This window comes from Emys orbicularis, chromosome 2, assembly GCF_028017835.1.
Source record: "Emys orbicularis isolate rEmyOrb1 chromosome 2, rEmyOrb1.hap1, whole genome shotgun sequence".
Lineage (NCBI taxonomy): Eukaryota > Metazoa > Chordata > Testudines > Emydidae > Emys > Emys orbicularis.
This window is the reverse complement of record NC_088684.1, coordinates 73,784,262-73,807,031: the sequence shown is the minus strand read 5'-3', so window position 1 is coordinate 73,807,031 and position 22,770 is coordinate 73,784,262.

The following is a 22,770-nucleotide window of genomic DNA, read 5'->3' as shown; positions in this document are numbered from 1 at the left end:
ATGAATTGCCACTTAAAGGCCCCAGTTCAGCAAAGTACTTATGCATGTATAACTTTAAGATGTACATGAATCAATTCATGCACCTGCTTAAGTGTTTTGCTGAATTGGGGCCTCAAGGCACAGCTGGGTGCTGTACAGAACACTATAGTACACAGAGGAATAGTAATGTCTAGACAATAGCAATTTGACGTCATTGATGGAATAATTCATAGAACAGGTGGATTTTTGAGTATTTGAAGCAGGATCTGTGGGGAATTTACACAGGTGACTGTCCTTTTTGTTAATAAGAGTGCTGTATTACTTTGGTTCCCCTCACCATGGCAGACAGACTATGTAAGTCTAGGCCACAAAGTATGAGGAAGGAGAGGAGGCACAAGAAATAACATACACATGCAAACACAGACAAAAAATTGTAAGCATGGAAAAAATGTACATCCTTTCAAGAATTTATTCCCATCTCTATGTGTGTGGGATTTTTCTGTATGTAATTCTACACTCCCCTGCACACTAAGAGAAATCCTTCAATTTGAATACACATCTTAATCAGACAAGAAATAGCAAGTATTTGTTGTTCTCCTAGGGAGATAAACACTTTACAAGAGCATCTGAAAAGAGAATGGCAATGCCAGATACACGCTAGCTTGTCTTTCTTGTCTTTACTGTGACCTTTACCCTCCCCTTCCTTCTCCCTGCAACTCATTTCTTAAAGGGTAGTCTACAATAAGGTGATGTGGCTATTAAACATGAACTATTAGAAATCCAAGGTTTCTAACAATTCTGCGTAATACGTTTACAAACTGGATCCAGGTTGCAAAATCTCAGGCCTTAATCCTGAATATTACTTCCAAATCAATGGGGAATATCTGAGGGGGTGGCAGGAAAGTGTGTGTGTGGAGGGGGGGGGGGGAAGGCAGGATCACCCATACAGCTCTCATTGCAGCATTGGGACCTAAACTTAGGTTTTTAAAAAAATCAATAATGTACCTCCTCCCTCCCACAGAAGAATTTTTAGTTTAATCTGAATCTTTCATTGTATCGGAATTTTGGCAGGTAATAATTAATTCAGTAAGTACATCTGTCTGGTTTAGCTTGGGTGGAATTATTTTCAAAGCAATAGATAAACCCAACTGCATTCCCCTTCTCTAAAAATAGTATTTTTCATAAAAATCCCTCATGTAGTTCTTTGCCTGGTATTATAAAGGATTTATAACAAGCTGCAATTTTTGATTTACTGAAGGTATGAGCAATGACATGGAAAAAAGTTAAGGTAAATGCAGCCATTGACAGGGAATTTGCCTCACTTCCTAAAGTGCATTGGTCCTTGAACATGGTTCATTCTTTGAATGTGGCAATGCTAGAACCTTATGCTGCCTCTGATCATATATTTTAAACATAGAAATTAGAGATGGAAAAGGCCTATTCAGTCATGTAGTCCACTTCTTGCCACTGAAGGATTGTTCTGCAGTTTAATTTCTAGTGCTTTCTAGTGCTCACATTTCTCACTAAGATCAATGTGAGTTCCTCATCCAGATCAAGGGCAGCATGTGGCTCATAACTTGTACAATATTACACTGAATTGTATTTTGTATGATGTCATGTGGCATAAATGATGGAAACAATAGAACATTCTTCTCATACAGCACAGAGCAAAGTGTCTGCTAGAAGGGTAGGCATGATTTATTTGTGCAAGCATTAGGTAGCGAGATAGAATGGGAAGGATATAATTAGTTCTGCATCCTCAGCTTTCTAGATGCAAGGGGCTTGTTGAGTGCATCATCTGTCTTCACAGCACCATGGTTTCACGTGCTTTTGCCCACTCTCTATACAACTTTTGCATTGAAAACCCTTCCTGTTGACTAGAGCTGATCAAAATTTTTCAAAGTTTGATTTGTTTGATGAAATACACTAGATTAATTTTTGAAGTGATTTCCCCCCATGTTTTAACCAGCTCTTCTGAGGTGATTTATTATTGTTGTTATCATTTATTCATTACTTGTATTATCATAGCACATAGGAGACCCAGTCATGGACCAGGACCAGTGCGAGGCGCTGTAAAAACACAGAACAAAAAGACAGTCTCTGCCCCAAACAGTTTACAAGAAAACAAGAAAAAGCAGATGGATGCAGATAGATGGGAGAGTACAGATAGATGGGAGAGTACAGGGAAACATTTAGAATATATTGTCTCATTAGACAACAACACATAAGCAGAGTGAACAATGTAATGGCAGCAAATGCCATGTTCATTCCATGAGGAATGTTGGAGCAAACAGACAATCAGCAGAGTGCAGAGAAAGTTTGAGAATAGTGTACAGATTTGATGGGTATGTTCAAAGGTTGAGTAATCTAAAAATACAAGTGACTGACAATGCCTTTGTGTGGTATTCTGATATATTAAAATATCAGGAAATCTAGGATCATTGTAAAATTTTGCATCTCCAGTGATAGATTTTTCAAGTTTTGGACTTAGCAGGAATATCTACCAGTTTGATAACCATCTGTATAGAAAATAAACCTAAAAGACTAGTGCCAAAGGCAGTGTTTCTACAGTAGATGCTGTTTACAGATCTTTTTATTACTGAATTTGTTATAATCCCTGAATCTTTCCTCCACCCAACACCCCCCACATTAATTACTGTTTCACCTCTGAAGGTTCTGATGATTTGGAATATTCCCCTGGCTTCCATGATACAGTCTATTTGGCATTTCCTTTCTTGTATACTATTCTTTAAAGTAATTAAACTATAAGCCACAACATGAAAAAGCCTGAATTTAACTGTCAGGCATGTCTGCATATCATGGCATTGGTTCGAACGTAGGGTTTTAAATGGTGCCCTGCCACAGGGTTTCACAAAATGGAAACATGCCAAATGATTTTTAATTCATATAATTTAAACACAGTGGCATGAATGACTAACATTTAAATGAACAAACCGTTGAAAGAAGTACAAATACTGCGCTGAATTGCAAAATCAGATGTGAGTTTCAACTTCCTCGGTGATTTATCGTTAGTCTTTATTATCCTATAACAAAATACATTGACTCCTGTACCTGCTGCTGTACAAGTAGAAGTAAAGCTATTTATGAATGCAGAGTAATGCCAGCATAATGCTCTCTCTGGCAATGGAGGAGGAATAGAAATAAGTAATAAAGAATATAGTGTTGTCCTCCCTCTGAATATGTTTTAAGTGGGTATCTATTGAGCAGGGCCAAAGGAATTCCATGGATGAGGAAATCTTAAATAGTAGGGTGTGTAGGACTGTATGAGATATTGGCTGGCTCGCTACCCACGAAAAGCGAAATGTGTCACAACAATCTAATATTACTGAAGGCAGGTGATTGTTAGACCCTATAGGAAAGGGACTAACTAGACAATTCTCTTTCTTCAGATGAAATCAAACTTCTCAATTGATTACTGGTCAGCCCTCCCTGCACTGACAGGATACTCTAATTAGTCTCACTTGCAGGCCCTTGCCTTAACAACAGACAACTCAGGCAACATATACAGGGTGGAGAAGATTTTCCCCTTTGGAGAAGGGGTTTAATCCATTTCCATTTAATCCAATCCTTGAGTGGCGTACATTGCACACCACCAGTCATACTGCAACCTGGTGAATCAATATTTTTCTTTTACGGGTGAAAAAAGCCACTGGCTCTCCGCATACAAGCTTTAAGGTAACTTATTATAAAGTTATATGAATATATGTATATATATATACACTTTTCTGTATAAGGCAGTACTTGACATAAGGTGCTCCCTGCTGACTGTAAATCAATTATTATCATGCACCTTGCTGCAATACATGCAGTGATCAGCTTCCTTGTGAAAAGGGGGCCTGCAATTTATCAGTCCTCTTTTTTAAGGACAAAGAGTTGTTTCCATTGTAAGAGTTGGTTTAACTCAGGGGTAGGCAACCTATGGCATGTGTGCCGAAGGCGGCACGCGAGCTGATTTTCATTGGCACTCACACTGCCCGGGTCCTGGCCACTGGTCCGGGGGGCTCTGCATTTTAATTTAATTTTAAATTAAGCTCCTTAAACATTTAAAAAACCTTATTTACTTTACATACAACAATAGTTTAGTTATATATTATAGACTTATAGAAAGAGATCTTCTAAAAACGTTAAAATGTATTACTGGCACATGAAACCTTAAATCAGAGTGAATAAATGAAGACTCGGCACACCACTTCTGAAAGGTTGCCGACCCCGGGTTAGCTCTTTCTGGTGTTATTTGGACTGAATCAAAATGATTGGGACGGCCATGCGAGAACACACCAATAGTCTATCTACAGTTTCCAAAAATGGTCAATGCTGGATGCGTCTGAGGAATGTGTAAGCTCCCTATAATGAGTCTAATGGTGCAGTATTGCACAATGTGAGGATTAAAGTTCAGAGGATGCTAGCTTTGCAGATGGAGAAGGCACAGCTCCCACACAACCTGCAAATTTCCTTTAGTTTGATACCGAATCATTAGGAAAGCATGCCTGTATAATCACAGGAGATTTTCTGCCCTGTATCTCATTGTTTCCTTTACAGACAGACCCCTATGCTGGGCCCATGTGTCAGGAAATAGGAGTCTCAGAGACTGGGCTGACATTACATCACCATTACTCTGAAGTATAACAATGAAGACCAAGGATCGGGAAATTTCTCAGTCTTTTGTATCCCTTTAAATGTGCACAAAATGTAGTTACATTTTGCATTTGTATTGCAAAGGCTTATATTGCACTTATCCTCCAGATAAGAGAATGAAGGAAGCTCAGTGGATCCAATGAGTTGAGCTATTTCTGCTGATTCCCAAATCATCACTCATCTCTGTCTTGTTCGCCAAACTATTCTCTTGGGAACATCATCACCATCTCAGCCTCAATATGTCTGTAACTGAGGTTGTTATCTTCCTCCTCTCCCGTCCCTTTCTTCACCACTGTGTATAACTTCATCAGTCCTCCCTGTCACTCAACCTGACAACTTGGGAGTCATATTTATCTCAATTCTCTTCTTCCTCCCTTCTCCCCCCTCCCCAGCCTTTTGCAAATCATATGATTTTTTCCTGTCAAAAATACACCCTTTCCTCTCCATCCCTCTTACTAAAACTTGTCCATGCTTTGGTTATCTCTCATCTTTGCACCAGAACCTCTTATGCATTTTCCCTTATCTCACCAACAATCTAATAAAATTCGGCTAAGGTCAGCTTCCTCTCACACCATTCCAACCATGTTGCCCTTCTTGAACCTCGTCACTGGCTCCCTCTCCAAGTTCAGGGCCCTTATGCTCATCTTCATGCTTTATCCCAACATACCTCACTTATACTTCTGCATTCATTTCACATGATATCATACTTCACTCTTGTAACTTATGCTGCTCCTTAGGCTCCTTCTCTCACTCTGGGGCAGGTCTACACTACCTCTTAAGTCAATCTAACTTATGTCACTCAGGGGTGTGAAAAAGACCTAAGCGCTGTCCACACCAGCGCTATGTTGGTGGGAGATATTTCCGCCTCTCGCAGAGGTAGAGTAATTATGCAGATGGAAGAGCGCTTTCCTGTTGGCATAGAGCATCTTCACCAGATGCACTACAGTGGCGCAGTTGCACCAGTGCAGCTGAGTTGATGTAGCACTTCTATTGTTTAGTCTTGCTCTTTCTCTCATGCTGCCCCTTAAATGCCAAATTATGGTTGCTTTACCCATGGGAATAAGTCCCTGGGTTCCAATGGCTTGAATAATATGATCACAATTTGGCCATACGTTTGGATCAGTCTCCACTTCCTGTGTGCCAAGCATCTTCCCTCCCTTCCTTCAACAGTTCTGAACCGACTTTTTCATGAAGCCTTCCGGATATGCTGATCATTACCAGGAGTGCAGCAAACAACTGGAAATTTGAATGTACACAGACAATCTCATTGCCCAGACCCTCCATACACCACAATCTTCCAAGGCTGCCACGGCACAGTGTGATCCTTTACACTATGTGTTAATAAAATGCGCAATGAAGACCAAGAAACCTGCTCAAACATCACAGGAAAAGTTTCCTCGTATGTTGCTGAAAGACGTATGCCATGGCTGATACTTCAGAAGGTGAAAATACCCCACACTGCAATTGGGCAATGCTGAACATAAGGTAATATTTCTTTTTTTAGTATGCATAATTACAGCACAAACCTTATTATTGGTTATAAAAATATCAATCCCCCCCTTTTTAAAAATCCAACAAGAATATGTGCTAGATACATGTTAGAGAACTCAGTTAATTTACTTAACAAAAAATATTAATGAACTCATGTCTAACAAGACATTCATGCATTACTTGCCTGGGAAGTTCTACATATTTTTTTCTGCAGAATTGTATATTTTAAGTCTGTAGAAACTTTTAATATTTTTTAAATCTGTAACTACTCATGGCCACATGACCGTCTGAATGCTCTAGTCTCTAAAACATAAAACAAAATTGATTTTCTACATCTCCCCCAGCAGCGTTAGAAGCATAAAGCCTGAATTTCTATGCTGAGGGAGACCAGACCAAAGATTAGGAAAAAATAATTTGCAAACTGAATGCCTGTATTGCAATAAAAGGGATTTGGCAATATTAGTAGCAGACAGCAACACAATGTAGAATTAGATATATTTTTCTCTTGACACTTTAAATGCTTTACAGAACAATACTTACATTATCAATGAGCAGTCTTCTTAGCGTATGCAGCATGCGCAACATGCCTCAGGTGGCACGTGACCAGGATTCATCATCGAATTTGATCCGCTGGTTGGATCATTAGCTTCCCCAGCTTGGGCTGGGCACTGACAGGGAGTGTGACATGAACACTGATCCATACCCCGCAATGAGCAGTAATAATAGATTTCAAGTGATTGTATTTCCTAGGGGAGGCAGAAGTTACCAGGACTATCTCGAACAATATAGTTGTGATCAGGTTAAAAATTAGTGTGTAGTGGCTAATTTACCACCCCCTTTCCACCCCCCCCCCCCACCTTCCTACCCCACATGATGAATTCATTGCTTCTCCTAAGAACAGCAGTTCCCGTTGACATTAATGGATGTACGTGTGTATGAGAAATTTTTGTGGATTGTTCAGAAACCCATGCTACCATAAGGGAGCTAGTATCTTGGGCATTCTGGCCCTCCCACTACAGATGTCCTGGCCTCTGAGAGATTTTTCTACAGATCTCAGGAAATCCATAGGGTTGGGTGGCCAGGACCTCTCCCTTCCATGGGCCACCAAACAAACAGCTCTAACTGACGAGAACGCTGTAGCAGAAGTCTAGTAGCCTGACTTTTCTGTTAAGCGTCTCACATGGAGGGGGTGATCTGTTCCTAAGGCCTGGTCTACACTAACCCCCAACTTCGAACTAAGGTACGCAACTTCAGCTACGTGAATAACGTAGCTGAAGTCGACATACCTTAGTTCGAACTTACCGCGGTTCAGACGCGGTCCACACGCGGCAGGCAGGCTCCCCGTCGACTCCGCGGTACTCCTCTCGCCGAGCTGGAGTACCGCAGTCGACGGCGAGCGCTTCCGGGATCGATTTATCGCGTCCAGACCAGACGCGATAAATCGAACCCGGAACTTCGATTCCCAGCCGCCGAACTAGCGGCTGGGTGTAGACAAGGCCTAAGTAAACAAAAGGATTTTAGGCAATATAGGCTGGACTTAAAAGAAAGCATTTGATTCAGTGTGTCATGAGATCTTATCCTCAAAATTAATTCATATTAGCGTGGATAAGAAAACTATCACATGGGCTGAAAAGTGGCTGAAAGACAGAAACCACGATCATTGTTCAATGATTGGCAAGGTTTCTAGTGGTGTTACCAATGAGTTTTAAGTCTGGTTTTAGTCTGTGGCTTTATTAATGATGCCAAAGAGAGGATTAAAAGCACATTAATTAAATTAGAAAATGATAGTAAATTAAGAAGAATTGTGTGAACACTGATGAGGACAGAGGTACAAAGAATCCAAGAGAGGTTAGGAAAATTGCTTGCCTGGGGATTGGCTGTTGAGCCACTTCTAATCTTATTAGTAAGAGGGTCTGTTTGCTATAGGCCAACAAAAAGTAAGGCTCCTCTGTCAAAAGGGACTGGTCTAGCACTGACAAATTTAATAGAATAACTTGATTCTGTTTTTTGCCAAGCTCTAAAGTATGAAAAAAATTGCAAATGATGTGAGCCACGAGATACAAAATGAAATAACGGACATTTGTTCTAACTTAATCTTATGCAGCATAGAGCATGACTACCATTGCTGATACGAGACATATGATGAAAGATTTGTCTGTGTTACTGAAACCTTAGGGCTAAACTACACGTGTTACATCAGACTGTTGCTGAGTGTGGGAGGGAAAAGAAGCAGGGGAACCAGCAGGAGAAACATGTGAGCACCAAGAAGTCAAAATTCTTTCCTACTGCTCTCTTAAAAGTTGTAATAGGGGTTTCCATCTAATGTGCCTTTTCTCCAGAACATCATGGCTCCAAGGAAACATGATCTGACGACTTGAGAACATAGTCAAGCCTCTTGTCTCTTGTTTGTCAGCAGCATGCAGTAGAGTGTTGCTATCAAGCATGTTTCATTGGATTCTCCTGAGTCATCCTGATCTGCCCCAGCAGCATGGCTTGGGGACTTACCAGATGGCCAGTGCCCATTGCTGATCCTCCTTTGCTGAGCCACACTGAGGATTTAGCCCAGAGGTTCTCAAACTGGGGGTCGGGACCCCTCAGGGGGTTGTGAGGTCATTACCTGGGGGGTCGCGAGCCATCAGCCCCCACCCCAGACCCTGCTCTGCATCCAGCATTTATAATGGTGTTAAATATATTAAAAAGTGTTTTTAATTTATAAGGGAGGGTCATACTCAGATGCTTGCTATGTGAAAGGGTCACCAGTACAAAAGTTTGAGAATCACTGATTTAGCCTAAATCTGCAAGGACATAAAGATTTTTTGATATCATAATTTCTAAACATTAAGCTGGCTAGGGACCAGTTTCAGCAATCCTGGGCATTCTTGCTTATTTACTTTGCTACTGAGTCCATAGGCCAGACTCAGTATATGATTTATGCTGGTGTTGTCTAATGTAGGGTCCTATGTCAGGAAGCTCACTTTGAGGAATAGGCTGAAGAAGCGTGGGAAATGTTCATGACTGAGAACTTCAGATCTGGATCCTAACTGGGAGTCAAATTAAGAGGAATGTGTATATGGAGTGAAATCTTGGCCTCACTGAAGTCAATTGCAAAATTCTCATTGATGTCAGAGGGGCCAGGATTTCAGCCCTGGAGTTTATGTTCAGATATAACTATAATAACTATAGTGTTGTGACTGAGGTACCATGATTTTCATTGACTCTGGAGCTCATAGGTAAGCTCTCACTTACACCAGTTTTACCTACTAATGGTGTAAACCCATAGGCCCGACTGTCCACTGCCTCGCCTCTTGTGTAGTCATTTACATCTACGCAAAGGGAGTGCGAAGTGGGAGTAAAATGCAACCACCACTAAGTAAGTGGTGAATCAGTCTTTTTAACTACCAGTGTAGTTCCCTCTGATATACACCAGTGTAAGTGAGAAGTGAATTGGGCCCAGCATGCCTTTAAAATAAGGAATGCTGTCTGTGAGACCCTTGAAGGAGACTTAAAAATCAGCATGCAAACAAAAAGCGATGTGTGTGTTGGTAGGCTGACAAGACTAATATTCTACAGGGACCATACCGTCTGGATATGTTTTAGTCATTTGAAATTATTAGTGTTATATGGGGAAAAGTGCGTCCTTCCAGTCAGTGTGCTCTAAAATCCCTCTTCTCTAGAAAACTGCAGGAAGCTATACAGTGTAGGCTTCTCTCCCAGCAGAAGCTCTCAAGCTCCACCCTGCAGGGGTTTCTATTGCTAAAACTCCTAGCAGACCTTTTAAAGCATATATGAAGGGCTCCCAATCACTGCGCACATTGAATAACACCTTATTCTTTCATCCTAGACCTCAGCTTGAGTTTACAGGAGTAAGGTAATGTGAGTAAGAATATCGGGTTTTAATAGTAAATATTTTCCAAACCAAGTTATGGAAATACAACATCTTGGAGGATTTACCAGTCCAGTGGTGGTTTAGTGATATTAAAATAATAAAATTAAGCAACAGGACACAACAGCAGGCAAACTATTATACAGTAATTTGAGTTGGTAGGCACCAAGCCAAGGACTGAGCAGCAGTGGATGCACTAAGTGTAAATCATTACACTGCAATGCATATCCTGCCGTGCCTTATTGAAATTACAAGATAATTATACAAATGAGATCTAAATAACATCCAACCGATTTTCTGTTCAATATCTAAAATAGAATATATTTTTTGGCATTTTTCCATTTATATTAAATACTATAAGGAAAAGTGGCTTTGGAAACAGTAAAATGTAAAACACAGTCATGCACAGTTCAGCACCTCTTAATCTTCCTGGACCAGTGAGGTGGAACTGTCACTCAGAGAACCCTGCTAGAGATAATAGACCTTAAAGATGATACTGAACTCCATTACTTGTATGCATTTTACAATCTAAATACATTTGACTCTTAAATTCAGACCCTAAATAACGCTGGCCTTGTCGACACTGGCGGCAGCGTATAGGGTATGTGTAGCTACACGCTGCACTGAAACGCGTGATGTGGTATATAACTACACGCAGCAGTGACAGGCTCTGGCAGAGAAGAGGCAGCGGGGAAAGCCTCCGACACAGAGCTCTGTGTAAGCTCCAAAGCTTGTCTCTTTGACCAACAGAAATTGGTCCCATAAAATATATTACCTCATCCACCTTGTCTCTCTAATATGTAAAGTTAAGCATTTGTAGGACTGGGGTCTCAATAGACAAAGGGAGTCTGATTTTACCCACTTTTCAGATGGAGAACTGAAGCATAGAAAGTTTAAGTGACTTTCCCCAGGTCTAGTCAGAAGCAGCAACTGAACATAGATCTCCTAAAGGCCCTCTCCTGTACCTTAACCATAAGACCATCCTTCCCCATGCTACAAGGGCAACTTTAGTGTACTGGGAGCAACCTAGTCTCGAAAATTGGTTTCTAAAAGAGGATTAATACATTTTTGCCTGTTCCATAATGACTGGACAAAGCAACTAAAAGCCACAGCAGCCTGAGCGGCCTTTTTAAAAATGGGTCCAACTAAGACAGATGTTTTTGGAAAGTCAGTGGGGTTGAGGATCCTGATTTCTGCCAAATTTAAATCCCTGCATGTTGAGAACAAATAGGCAAATGGAAACAATACCTTTTTTATTGTCTCATTCAACCTTCCAATTATCTCCCATCAGTGTTTAAGAGGGTGGCAGGAACATTTTTTTTCCTTTTCAAAGGGTTTGTGTTTGCCAAGAAAAACAGCATTTGACATTTCACCAGTATAACGGTTTACCCGAGGAGTAATTGAGGGAGAAAACAGCAGAATTAAGGCAAGGTTAGGTTCATGCAGAGGCTATGCTGACAAGCTAGAGAAAAGGAACAAATATTCAACAAGAACTCAACAGTGCATAGCACCATGAGGCCCAGATCTTGACTGAGGCTTCTGGCACCATCACAGTAATAGATATTAAGATTAATAGTAAAACAGAGCCAGCTCTGGCCATAGGAAACTGAAATGTTCTGGAGCCATCACTAATTACAAGATTAAGTGAATGAACCAAGGCTTGTGTATTATTTCAGTGACTGCAGTACAAATTGAGAGGAGGCTGGTCTAGTAGCTAGGGCAGTTGTCTACAACTTGAGAGACCAAGGATCAAGTCCTTGCTTCCTCCACAGACTTTCTACGTGATGTTAGGCAAGCACGTAGCTTCCCTGTGCCTCAGTTCCCGATCTATAAAAATGGGGATGACAGCACTTCCCTACCTCACATGTGTGATTTGGGGATAAATATATTAAAGGGCATGAGGGTGCTAATAGGGAACCATATAAGTACGTTACAGAGATAATAGAAACCATTCAATTATAGCTTCACTTCAGCAGTAAAACTCTAGCCTGTAACTACACGATTTCAGGGTAACATGCTGCCCACATGATATCATGAATGATATTATTAACACTTTGAGATTAAATAGCACTTTTCAAGAAAAGATTTTGATGCACTTTACAGAGATTAATGGTAAAATCCTGACCTATTTGAAATCAGTGACAACTTTCAATGAGATCAAGATTTTACTTTAACTGATTTAGGTTCAAATTATGCCTTCACAGATATGTTGGAGAGGGGATAGTCTACTGATCCAGCACATCCCAGGCAATGGAAAGCATGAAAGGAGGACCTTCTGTGGGCTTGTCTTCATTGCTAATAAATCTGCATGTCTTACTTCAGGGTAACTAATGTGAGTGAGCTATCCTGAGGTAAAAGGACAGTGAAGAATAGACACTTTAGTTTTACTATGAGGTAAACTCACTGATTTCAGCCATATACCCACATGTGGGATTGACCTCAGCAAGTTTACCTCATGTGCCTTGTCTTCACTGTGTTTTTACATTGGGAAAGCTCATACACATTTGTTACTATGCGGCGGAAAACAGAGCTGTTTTAACAGCGAAGACAAAGCCCTGTGCTGATAGTACAGAGGGATATATCTGAGGGCTTGTCTTCACTGCAGAGTTAACTTGAGTTATAAATGCAGTGTTGTCTCTAACTCATATCCCATTCATACACAAAAACCTTAACTCAAGCGTGGTGATGCTTTTTAACTCAAATTGGCTGACCCACAAGGGGTTCCTGGCTATAGCTCCAGTTAGTACAACTTGTCAGCTGCTGTAACAACCACTCAGTACTGCTAATACAATAGGCTGTTTAGCTCAAGTCTTATTTTGCAGTGTGGCAGCTCTCACTCAAGCTAGGCTAACTCAAGAGGAGTTAACTCGAGTGTAAATAACTTGAGCTTAGTCTGCAGTGAAGACATAGCCTGGGTGAGGTAAAAAAAGTGTTTTAATCCCCATTTGTCAGATGAGTAAACTGAGGCACTGAGCAGTAAAAGGATATATTTTCAGTTGGGTTAAATCCCAGACCCCTTCTTGCTGACACAATTTGCTCCCATACTTTTGTACCCTCACAATGAATTGAAGATGCAAATACCTCTATTTGATTGCAAGTACATATTAGGCAGTGTTACAAATATTCAGATTATTCCAATATTCAGAATATTCAGTTGAATTGAAAGTGATGTTTCATCATGTCAACAAAAATTTGGTGAAGGGAGGCCATTCTTTTGAAAATCTATGCCTAATGAATTGGCCAAGGTCATAAAGGAAGAGCTGGGGTTTCATGATCCCACAAGTCATTTTTTCTTTTTTCCGTGTTGTACCAGGATTAATTAAGTGGATATAAAGGAGACATTTCTTGTTCCTTAGTGGTGGCAAGTATTGTCTGAAATACCTTCACCCAATGCCTCCAATCAGCCCTTCTTTCTTTCCAGTCCATATGCTGCCCCACATATGGAGAGGTTTTTTTTCAGCTGTGCACATCATGTCTTCAGAAACATTGGTACATTTACAGTAGCTCACTGACAATCACTGAAGCTGGTGCGTGGTTAGGTGCCAGCCTAAACCCCTACACTCCATGAGAGGGCAGGTGCCCTGACGACAGGTGTTCTGATAGGGAAAGGTTAGCTTGAGCTTAGGGCTGTGGTTCCCTAACTGACCAAGGGATATGCTAAGTCAATCAGTCAAGTGGCCTGCTCCAGCTCCCATTGAAGTCAATGTAAGTTTTGCCACTGGCTTCACAGCAGGATGAGGTCTTTAATCAGGGGCATCATTTCAGAAAAATCTGGGGGTGGGGAGAGGGCAAAGTTGTGTCAGCATATAGAATATTATATGTGATTATATTATATCCAGCAAAGTTTGGGGACAAAAAGTGGAAGAGACAATGGAGCATACTGACTTTTGAAAAGTCAGAGTGGGGGCGGAGGGAGGAGAGTTATCAAACCAGTGTTGGGGATAGGGGGACAACTGCCTACTTGCCTCAGCAAATATTTCCCCTGGATTTAATATTGTTAATATCACAATTTCATTTTATCTGTCTATTCTTTTGGTATCGACATACTGGCTTTCTAGCTGCCCCAAAGCAGCAATGAGCTGACAATAGGGTACACACAAATACATATAGTACAGTTGCATTGGTGACCTGCCCCACATGGACTCATACAATTCTGCATTAGAGGCACCTAAGCCTGAGTTGTAAAATTGTCAATGTTAATTTATGCATTTCCTAGCACTTGTGTTTGTGTCAAAACCTTTCACCTGGTCTAAACATTGTTGTGCATTTATTTAATTTGTTTTTTCAAAAAAGACATAAATCTTTTATGAGTTGTGAAGCCAGACACATAGTTAGGCACAGGTGTTCCATGGATATTAAAAATGCATTATTATTATTGTCATCAAAAGCTGTTCTAAAGTTATATACTGTGGGTATTTCAGATTTTTTTTTAAAATTACAAAGCAACCAGCTTAATAGTCTAGTAGTATACCATTTTAAAAAAATCAACATTTATTTCCTATGGTAGGTTAATTTACTATGCTATTTTTAGTTCAATAATTATATATCTAGCACAATAACCATGAAACAGTCACATACCATAGTGTGGTAAATTATCACTACTTGTATGTTTGTTTTATAACAGCCACCACTTAGTACAATGTGAGGCCAGAGAGGCTGAGACATGTTTGAGGCTGAAGCTCAATTCCTTGCGATGATGCTGACAGGTTCAGAGCAATGGGGAAACAGTGTGTCTGATTCTCCTCTGCTACCCGTTTTACACAGTGTAGTACAGTAATTCCTGATTTACACTGGTGTGAGTGACAGGAGAATAAGTTGAATTGAGGTCAGCTGCTGGGAAGGAAGCAGCTTGAGTTCCTCTGTAATGATCCCTCTGGTTGAAGTAAGAAGCCTGGAGGGAGCTCCCTTCAGACCATCTCAGCTAGGAAGACTGGTCCAAATAAGGTAGGAGAGATTAGGAAAGGAGAAAATGGGGGGATTTTTTGGCCTTTGCAGACCTCTCTTCAAAAAGTACAAAAGGAAATTGGAGAGTTCATTGAACTCTGGTCACATTTCACTTTTACAACGGTGAGTACTTTAGTTCAGTTAGGACAAGAACTGATTAAAACAGATATTATGACTTATTTATATGGCACCAAAAGTGTTGTAAATTATATTATTTTATTTAGGTTTTTGACATGTTTTGTGAAAAGTGGCTGAATGACATAAAGAAGCCAGGTACTTACCTGGCCCTTGCGCCACAGCATCTGAGCACCTCGGAAACATTAATGATTTGATCCCCCTGATATCACTCCGAGGCAGGGGGAAGTACTCCATTTTACAGATGGAGAACTGAGACATATACTGGGCAAGGCCATGATTTTCAAAATGCTGAGTCATTTGGGTGCTCAACTTGAGACACCTTAAAGGGGCCTGATTTTCAGAAGATAAGTGATTGTTTTCTGAAATCAATTCCCTTTAAGAAGTCACAAGCTGGACTAAAAACGGAGGCATCTACCCCTATTGGTCACTTTTGAAAAAATCTTGTCCTCCATGACTTACCCAAGGTCACCATGAAGTTTGTCAGAGTTGGATACTGAACACAGATTTACTGAGTCCCAGTTTACTGCTTTAACCACATGACCATCCTTCATCTCTTTGTGATAAGGGAGCTTCTCCTGAACTCTTTTCCTCATGAAGCCATATTAAATCTATAACTTTAGGGAAGCCACCTAGTAAATAATAATGGGGGTGGAATGAGGAAAAATGTGTTTTGTATGCAGCCAAGAGGTAGTTGGAACCATTTTGTAACACCAGATAACTGTGAAGAACACCTAACATATTGTGGAATAAAACTCTCACCCCTTGAGGCTATCCCTTTATGCAATGAGCCTGTTAGATCTCACAAACTAAGATGGCTAGGTATTTGATTAAAAGAACTTCCAGGAACAGATAGGTGTTGCTCAAGTTAATATTGGTGACTCATGAGGTGGCAGTGTTTCCTCTGCTTTAGCATGGTGGAAGGGTCATTGTGCTGATGATCCGAAGAAGTGGGCTGTAGCCCACGAAAGCTTATGCTCAAATAAATTTGTTAGTCTCTAAGGTGCCACAAGTACTCCTGTTCTTTGTGCTGATGGAGATGCTGACTTTTTAACGAGACATAAAACCAACGTCCCTGCTACAGGTGGTCAATAAATAGCCCATGAGACATTTTATAATAGTAGAGGCCCTGGTCAAGTTCCAGCTCAGGTTGCTCCCTACATTTGAGTCCCATTTCTTCACAATTCAACCAACTCACCTTCTTGCATGTTTCATCTCCTTCAATTCCTAACCCCTCATTTCCCATATTTGATCCATATCTCTCCACATCTGAGCCCTCTCTACCCATAATCTCCATATTTTATCTCCTCACCCTTCCAGTGTGGTATGGGCTCTCTTCTCCTTCCTCAGCCCCACTGGTTCTGTTGCTGTTCCTTTCCTCCCATGCACAAGAGACACCTCTCCTTGCAAGGTTGGCTGCTACTATGGAGACAGCAGACAACCCTGCAGGTAGACCTGCGCTGCATCAGCTGAGGGGCCAGAGAGCAGTATTCATCAGTGATCTGTTGCTCATACTGCTTGTGTAACAGAAACCCAGTTTCTTTTTATGATTAAAATGAGTAAGTTACACTTCTTAGCACATTTTTACAATCTCCTCTTTGTCAATAGGATTTAGGCCATTGTAGCTACAAGTCTTTTAGGTATTGTGGTTTTGACAATCTGTGCAATGAGTTATGTTTTATTTTTGCTGTAATGCACCGAGGCAATATGTAACATATCAAACTCATTTTTTAAAGATGTTTTAAGTCACCAAAACGTTTGCAAAAGTAAAAAAGAAAGCGTGTGTAAACCTAACTCATGTTTTGTGCATTAAAACTACTTTTTGGAACACACAGATGTCCTGTCCTACAAAATAAAAACCAAATAGGAGCAGAGTTCATGGACAGTAACTCTTGTTTGAGTTGGAGACATCTCTTTAGACATGTTTATTATCAGTTTGTACTGACTCAACTTCAGGTTTAACAGCAAAATAAAAAGCTGTCTCGTTTAAAGGAAGATGTAACTCATTTCATGAACAGAACTCTATCCAACCACAAACAGCTGCTTCCATATGTTGCTATTAACAGGACATATTCTTTGTTAAGTGGCATCTTTAAGATTAAGTTGTGTGCTGAAAATAAACATAACAAAAGAGTGAAATGATTGAGGAGAATACTGACCTTCTCCAGGAGAAGATACATTTAGTTTTACTTGGTGACGAATCTGCATGACCCAGACAGGGTGTACTAATATTGGCTACCATTACATTGTGTGATATTTTTGAGGAACTAAATAAATGTCTCTGATAAAGGAGAAAAGTAACTTTGGCCCCATCTACACTGGTTTTAAACCAAATATAATATAGGCTAGAACACATTTTTTTAAATTAGTTTTTCTAACATAGTTTGGACCTGACCCTGCTCTCTGGACAAACTGTTAGAAACTGTTGTAATTGGAACCCTGTGTTAGCGAAGTTGAAATACAGTTTCTTATGGTATCATCATGTTCCCTTTGAAGTTTGAGTTTTGCCTTGACTTCAATGGGAGTAGGATCAGGCCACTAGGATTCAATCCATTAAGGTGCTAAGCATGCTGGCTTGATCTGCCGAACCACTTAAACACATGCTTAATTTTGACTAGGGTTTGAGGGTCTGTGCAAATCATGCCAAACTTTGATACTAACTTTGATACTGATGTATTTTTTTGCTTTATATCTATCATGATGAGAGAGAGAATGTGAATCTTTCCCCATAGTTACATACACCCCAGAGTTAAATGTTAGCTGTGGATATTGTATTTATTGATCTTTCTTCTACTCCTAAAGAATTCAAAAATAAAATGATGATTTGCGTGGTATAGAACAATCTGATTTAGGCTTCTTAAGCCCTTGGTTCCAGGATTTTGCTGTCTCCCTTACAATCTGATTCTAGTGATTGGTAGTATACTACTTCCTACCATGTGTCCATACTACTATCTTATTATGAGTCTATGTACCGTCTTCAATGGGCTTTGGATCAGACCCTTGGAAGATGGTACTTTTCATGTAATGCTCTTTGATTATAAAACTGGTATATAATTAAGTCTCTTCAATACGTATATCTTTTAATTTAACATAACTTGCAGTAATTTTTTTTCAAATTTTAAATGGTTTAAAGGACAATGAGCCATTTTTCATTTGGAGTCCTATAAAAATGGAAGATTATTGTTCTTCATCAACATATGAAACTCTATTGATGCCAGTATAGCCATAGTCAAGGCCGGATTAAGGCATAAGCACTGTATGCCTGTGCCTAGGGTCCAAGCCCCGGAGTCATGTGGTGACATGAGAATCTGAGCTTTCATTTAATATACACAATGTATTTTTCACCCTCATGGATGCAATGAAATGTAACTGACACCTGCCCGAGTTTGCAGAAAGCATGAAAGACCTTCAAGAGGTGTGAACTGCTCCATTTGGCTACACTCTGAAACTGCTGCCAAGGGGGACTGAGGCCACAGCATATGACAGGGCCATGAGACACCCTAAGCCAGTGGTGGGCAACCTGCGGCCCGTGGGCCACATGCGTCCCATCAGGGTAATCTGTTGGTGGGCTGCCAGACCATTTGTTTACATTTGCACGGCTGCCTGCAGCTTCCAGTGGCCACAGTTCTCCGTTCCTGGCCAATGGGAGCTACGGGAAGCGGCGGCCAGGCCCGTACCGCATCCCGCAGCTCCCAGTGGCCTGGAACTGCGAACCGTGGCCACTGGGAGCAAATGCAAATGTAAATAAATGGTCTGGCAGCCCACCAGCAGATTACCTTGCCCACCACTGCCCTAAGCGGAGTGTGCCTAGGTCACCTTAATTTGCCTTAGATAGAATATTCTGTTATTTCTAAAAGTATCAAAAGCAGCATATTTCAATGGACATTAGCTTTTATTCGACCACAATTATGTCGGTTTCCTAATTATGTCTCTTTTTTTACCCTGTCATCTCACTGCAATCAAATATATCCAGTTTGCATTCAGGCCTTTAGAATTCAGGACACGCTTTTTAGACTTTCGTTTATAAACTGAAGTGGGGAGAGGAGAGCCAAAATGTTAATAACTACTGTCATGTTTGTGTCCACTAGCTTTCACACAACCCCCTGCCTCCTCTCAGTTGTACTGGATAAAGCAGGGATGTGACATTTAAAAATCTACTTTTGGGGATGTTATTGGAAGAACTAAAATCCATGTTATGAATCACTTGCCAAAGCTACCAGAAGTAAACACATCCTTAATGTAGACTAGTACATCTTCACTTAAAACTCGTTTCCCACATCCCCTTTCCCCCCTTTCTTCCCCTCACCTCCCAGTTTCAACTTAGCCTAAGGCACTAAAATCTGTAAGCAGGGAGGGGGGCTCCTTAAACATGTTGTATATGAGATTATGTGACTTTATCATCTCTGTGCCTCATTTACAGTGAGACTTAGCAGCTGCTTCACAACCATGTGATACATTGAGCTTTGTATAATAGTTCACTTGAAGGTCTTTGCACAGTTCAGACATGTCAGCTGAGTAACTTCAAGCAGTGCAGGGACTTGTAATTAGACTGGCCTGAGGCTGCTATCCTTTCTGAGGGGGCTTTGTTTCCTCCTGCTTATCCAATTGGAGTCCTGTTTCCAGAGAATCTCTATCAGAATGCTCTAATAGAGGGTTGGTTGAGCGGGGGGGAACACGAAAAGTATGTCAGGAACTGAAAACAGGTATGAGAGCTCAAGCCTAGACAGAGGCCTCATTAGTCATTTTAACACACAACGTGCAGCACCTTGCCTCTTTGTTAGAGAGAGCAACAGGTAAATAAAGAGTCCCACTGTCTCAGTGTACTTTGCCTCAGAGTGGTTATATGCCAGTCTGTTTCCAAAGCAAATAATTCCGCAGGACTGCCATTAATGATTTTCCTCCCATCAAGTAAGCACTTGATGCAAAATTCTTGGACAGGATGTCTGTACAGTATCTATACCACTTTCCTGAATTTCATAAAATCTATGAGCAGAACACTCTATATAAATGAATAAGGATTACTTACAACAGAGTTTTTCTACAGGAATAATTTCTTGTCAGGCTGCCGTTTTCACAATCCTAGCTCTGTCAGAACTCCAGGTTCTCTAAATTAAAGAAAAAAATCTGTTCTGTGGATTATGATAAGTGAATGCATTTTTTCTGTTAAAAAGAGTCAGTATCTTTCATATTATCCACAATGTATCAATAATGACAATTGGGAGAGAAAACTATCATTGTTACTATTAAATAATAATGATCCAAATAGGTAACACAAATGTAGTCACTCTCATGCATAATAATTTCCCAACATACCTATTTAAAAATAGCACACAAATGCATTTTTGAAAGGGTGAGGGTTATTTTTGGTCAGAGGAATAAACACATTAATTATCGAAATAGTTATTTTAAATTACAGCATCACTTCCAAGCGATTTTGTAGCGTGTCCGCAAGTTCCCATCTAATTCTGACCAGACAATTTTTAAGGGATAGCATGAGGAAATTTGGAAGAATTAGTGTATGTCTAATATTCCTATATAACTTTTCCACTTCTACCATGCACTGAAGTGGGGGAAAAAAGGGAAATAGAGACTTTATACAGATACAGGTAAACACAACCTCATCCATCATTGCTTTGCAAAACTACTTCAAGTATAAGAGAATATTAAACTGCTAATCAGTCTGAAAAATTGCTAAAGCCTCTGTTCCAGAGACAAGATCACTGTTTTATCTCTTAAAAAGCTTACTTTTTTGGTGTGTGTTATAATTCTTTACAAGTGTAAGGTGGCACTCTGGCTTTGCCTGTCATTCTAGTTTCTGGGCTCTGTAATAAATCTAAATCAGTAGGCAAGAGATGACAGGTTTTAATGTCGGGAAGCATGTTTACCTGTTATTGCACCATATGGACATGCTTCACTCAGGAAAAATATTTCCAGCACCCAGACTCACCACTAAATAAGAAAGCAGTTTTATATACAGAGAGGGAGAGCAGCAGCATTGTTTTTGACTGTTCTTCAACATACAGAATAGCCCTCATTTCCTTCTGTCCCATACAAATTTACTAGACTTTGGGCCTGGTTGTACAATCCCTCTGACTATTTATACAAGTGCTGTTACCAACACTGAGTGAGGGTTGCACAATCAGGTTGGTAGGATGGTCACATTTTAAATAAATCTAAGGGATAAACTGTAGCTTTTAAGTAGGCTTAAAAGGATTCAATTTTTATCAGTAAATATCAGGGAACTTTGATTTCACCATACACACGCAAACCAATGCAAACAGCTTTCCACTGATAACAATCAAAATGTATAGATGGGCGCACAGTAAGAAGAATGCTGCTTGAGAACTTATTGGAGTTTAATTTAAGGATATTTACTTTGCATATTTTGAGATGTGATGTTGACAGTTTGTGTTTGAATGGTTATAGAGCTTTAACTTTTTGAATCTCAGCGTCTACTATCATTAAGTAATTATAGTCTGAATTTAAATTGATAAAAATGCTTAAAAATAAACATCGATATTTTCCATCAACATTAAAAAAAAAATCGAATTCTGCCAAGCCTCCTTCTACAACATGGTGCTGGATGGAGTCGCACCATCCCAGAAGAATAATGAAAACAGATAGTGACTCAAAGAGGCATAATCTCTTTCTCTGCTGCTCCTTACACACAGGAAGAGAGTAGATTTTTTTTCTTTCCAGTAAGATGGAGGAGATTGCGCCCCCCACCATGGGCTGCTGCAGAGGCAGGGTGGGGAACGGCACATCTGCGTCACTGCACATCTTCCCTGCCCTCTTTTCAGCATCTTGATTCCCAGGAAGAAGCATGAGTGAGGAGCACTCAGACACCCAGAGACTCACACACCTAGAGCCTGATTTTCAGGGGTATCAAACACCCATTGCTCCCATCTGCTTCATTTGTAATTGTAGGTGCTCAACACCTTCAAAAGCCAGGCTCCTTATGTCTCAAGTTAAGAATGAGACCCCCACTGGTATACACATTTGAAAATATTGTCCAAAAGGAATCAGCTTAGAGCTAGACTCGAACTCCAAACTCCTATTCCCAGGCTCATTCCACTAAGCACTGTAAATAACTGCACAAAGTAATTTATAAATTGAAGTTTTTTATAGGTAAAAAGAACCAAAAGAAACGAACAAACCAAAGGTATAGACTTGAAAATGTCCCAGAAATCAGGGATGAGTAGCCCTCTAAAGAATATGAGATTAGGATCAGTTCAGATAAGCACCCAGAACCTATGGATACTTATCCACACTTTACCCCAACTTGCTGAAATTCTAGTTTGCAAACCAGGACTAGCAATTGGGGGGGGGGGGATCCCTTTTTGTTTCTGTTGCTAAATTCCACTTCTGGAATAAGAAAATGCAGAGCTTAACAGAAATTAAAAATGGTCTGACAAAGAAACGAACTGAAGTTTCTGATCCTTAAAATATTAGAATCAAATTGTGATCCATGGGAGTTCTGGAAAATGGCTCAGGGAGGTTCTATTTTAGCCATAGTAATTTGCCCATTCCAAGGAGAACCCTAAAATAGAACCTCCCTGAGCCATCTTCCAGAACTTACATGGAGTCTGCTCTGAACTTTTTTTTTTAAGCTTTGAAAAGTCTGGTTAACTAAAACATTTAGAAGAGTTTCACAGCATTTACACAGCTCTGCCACTCCATGT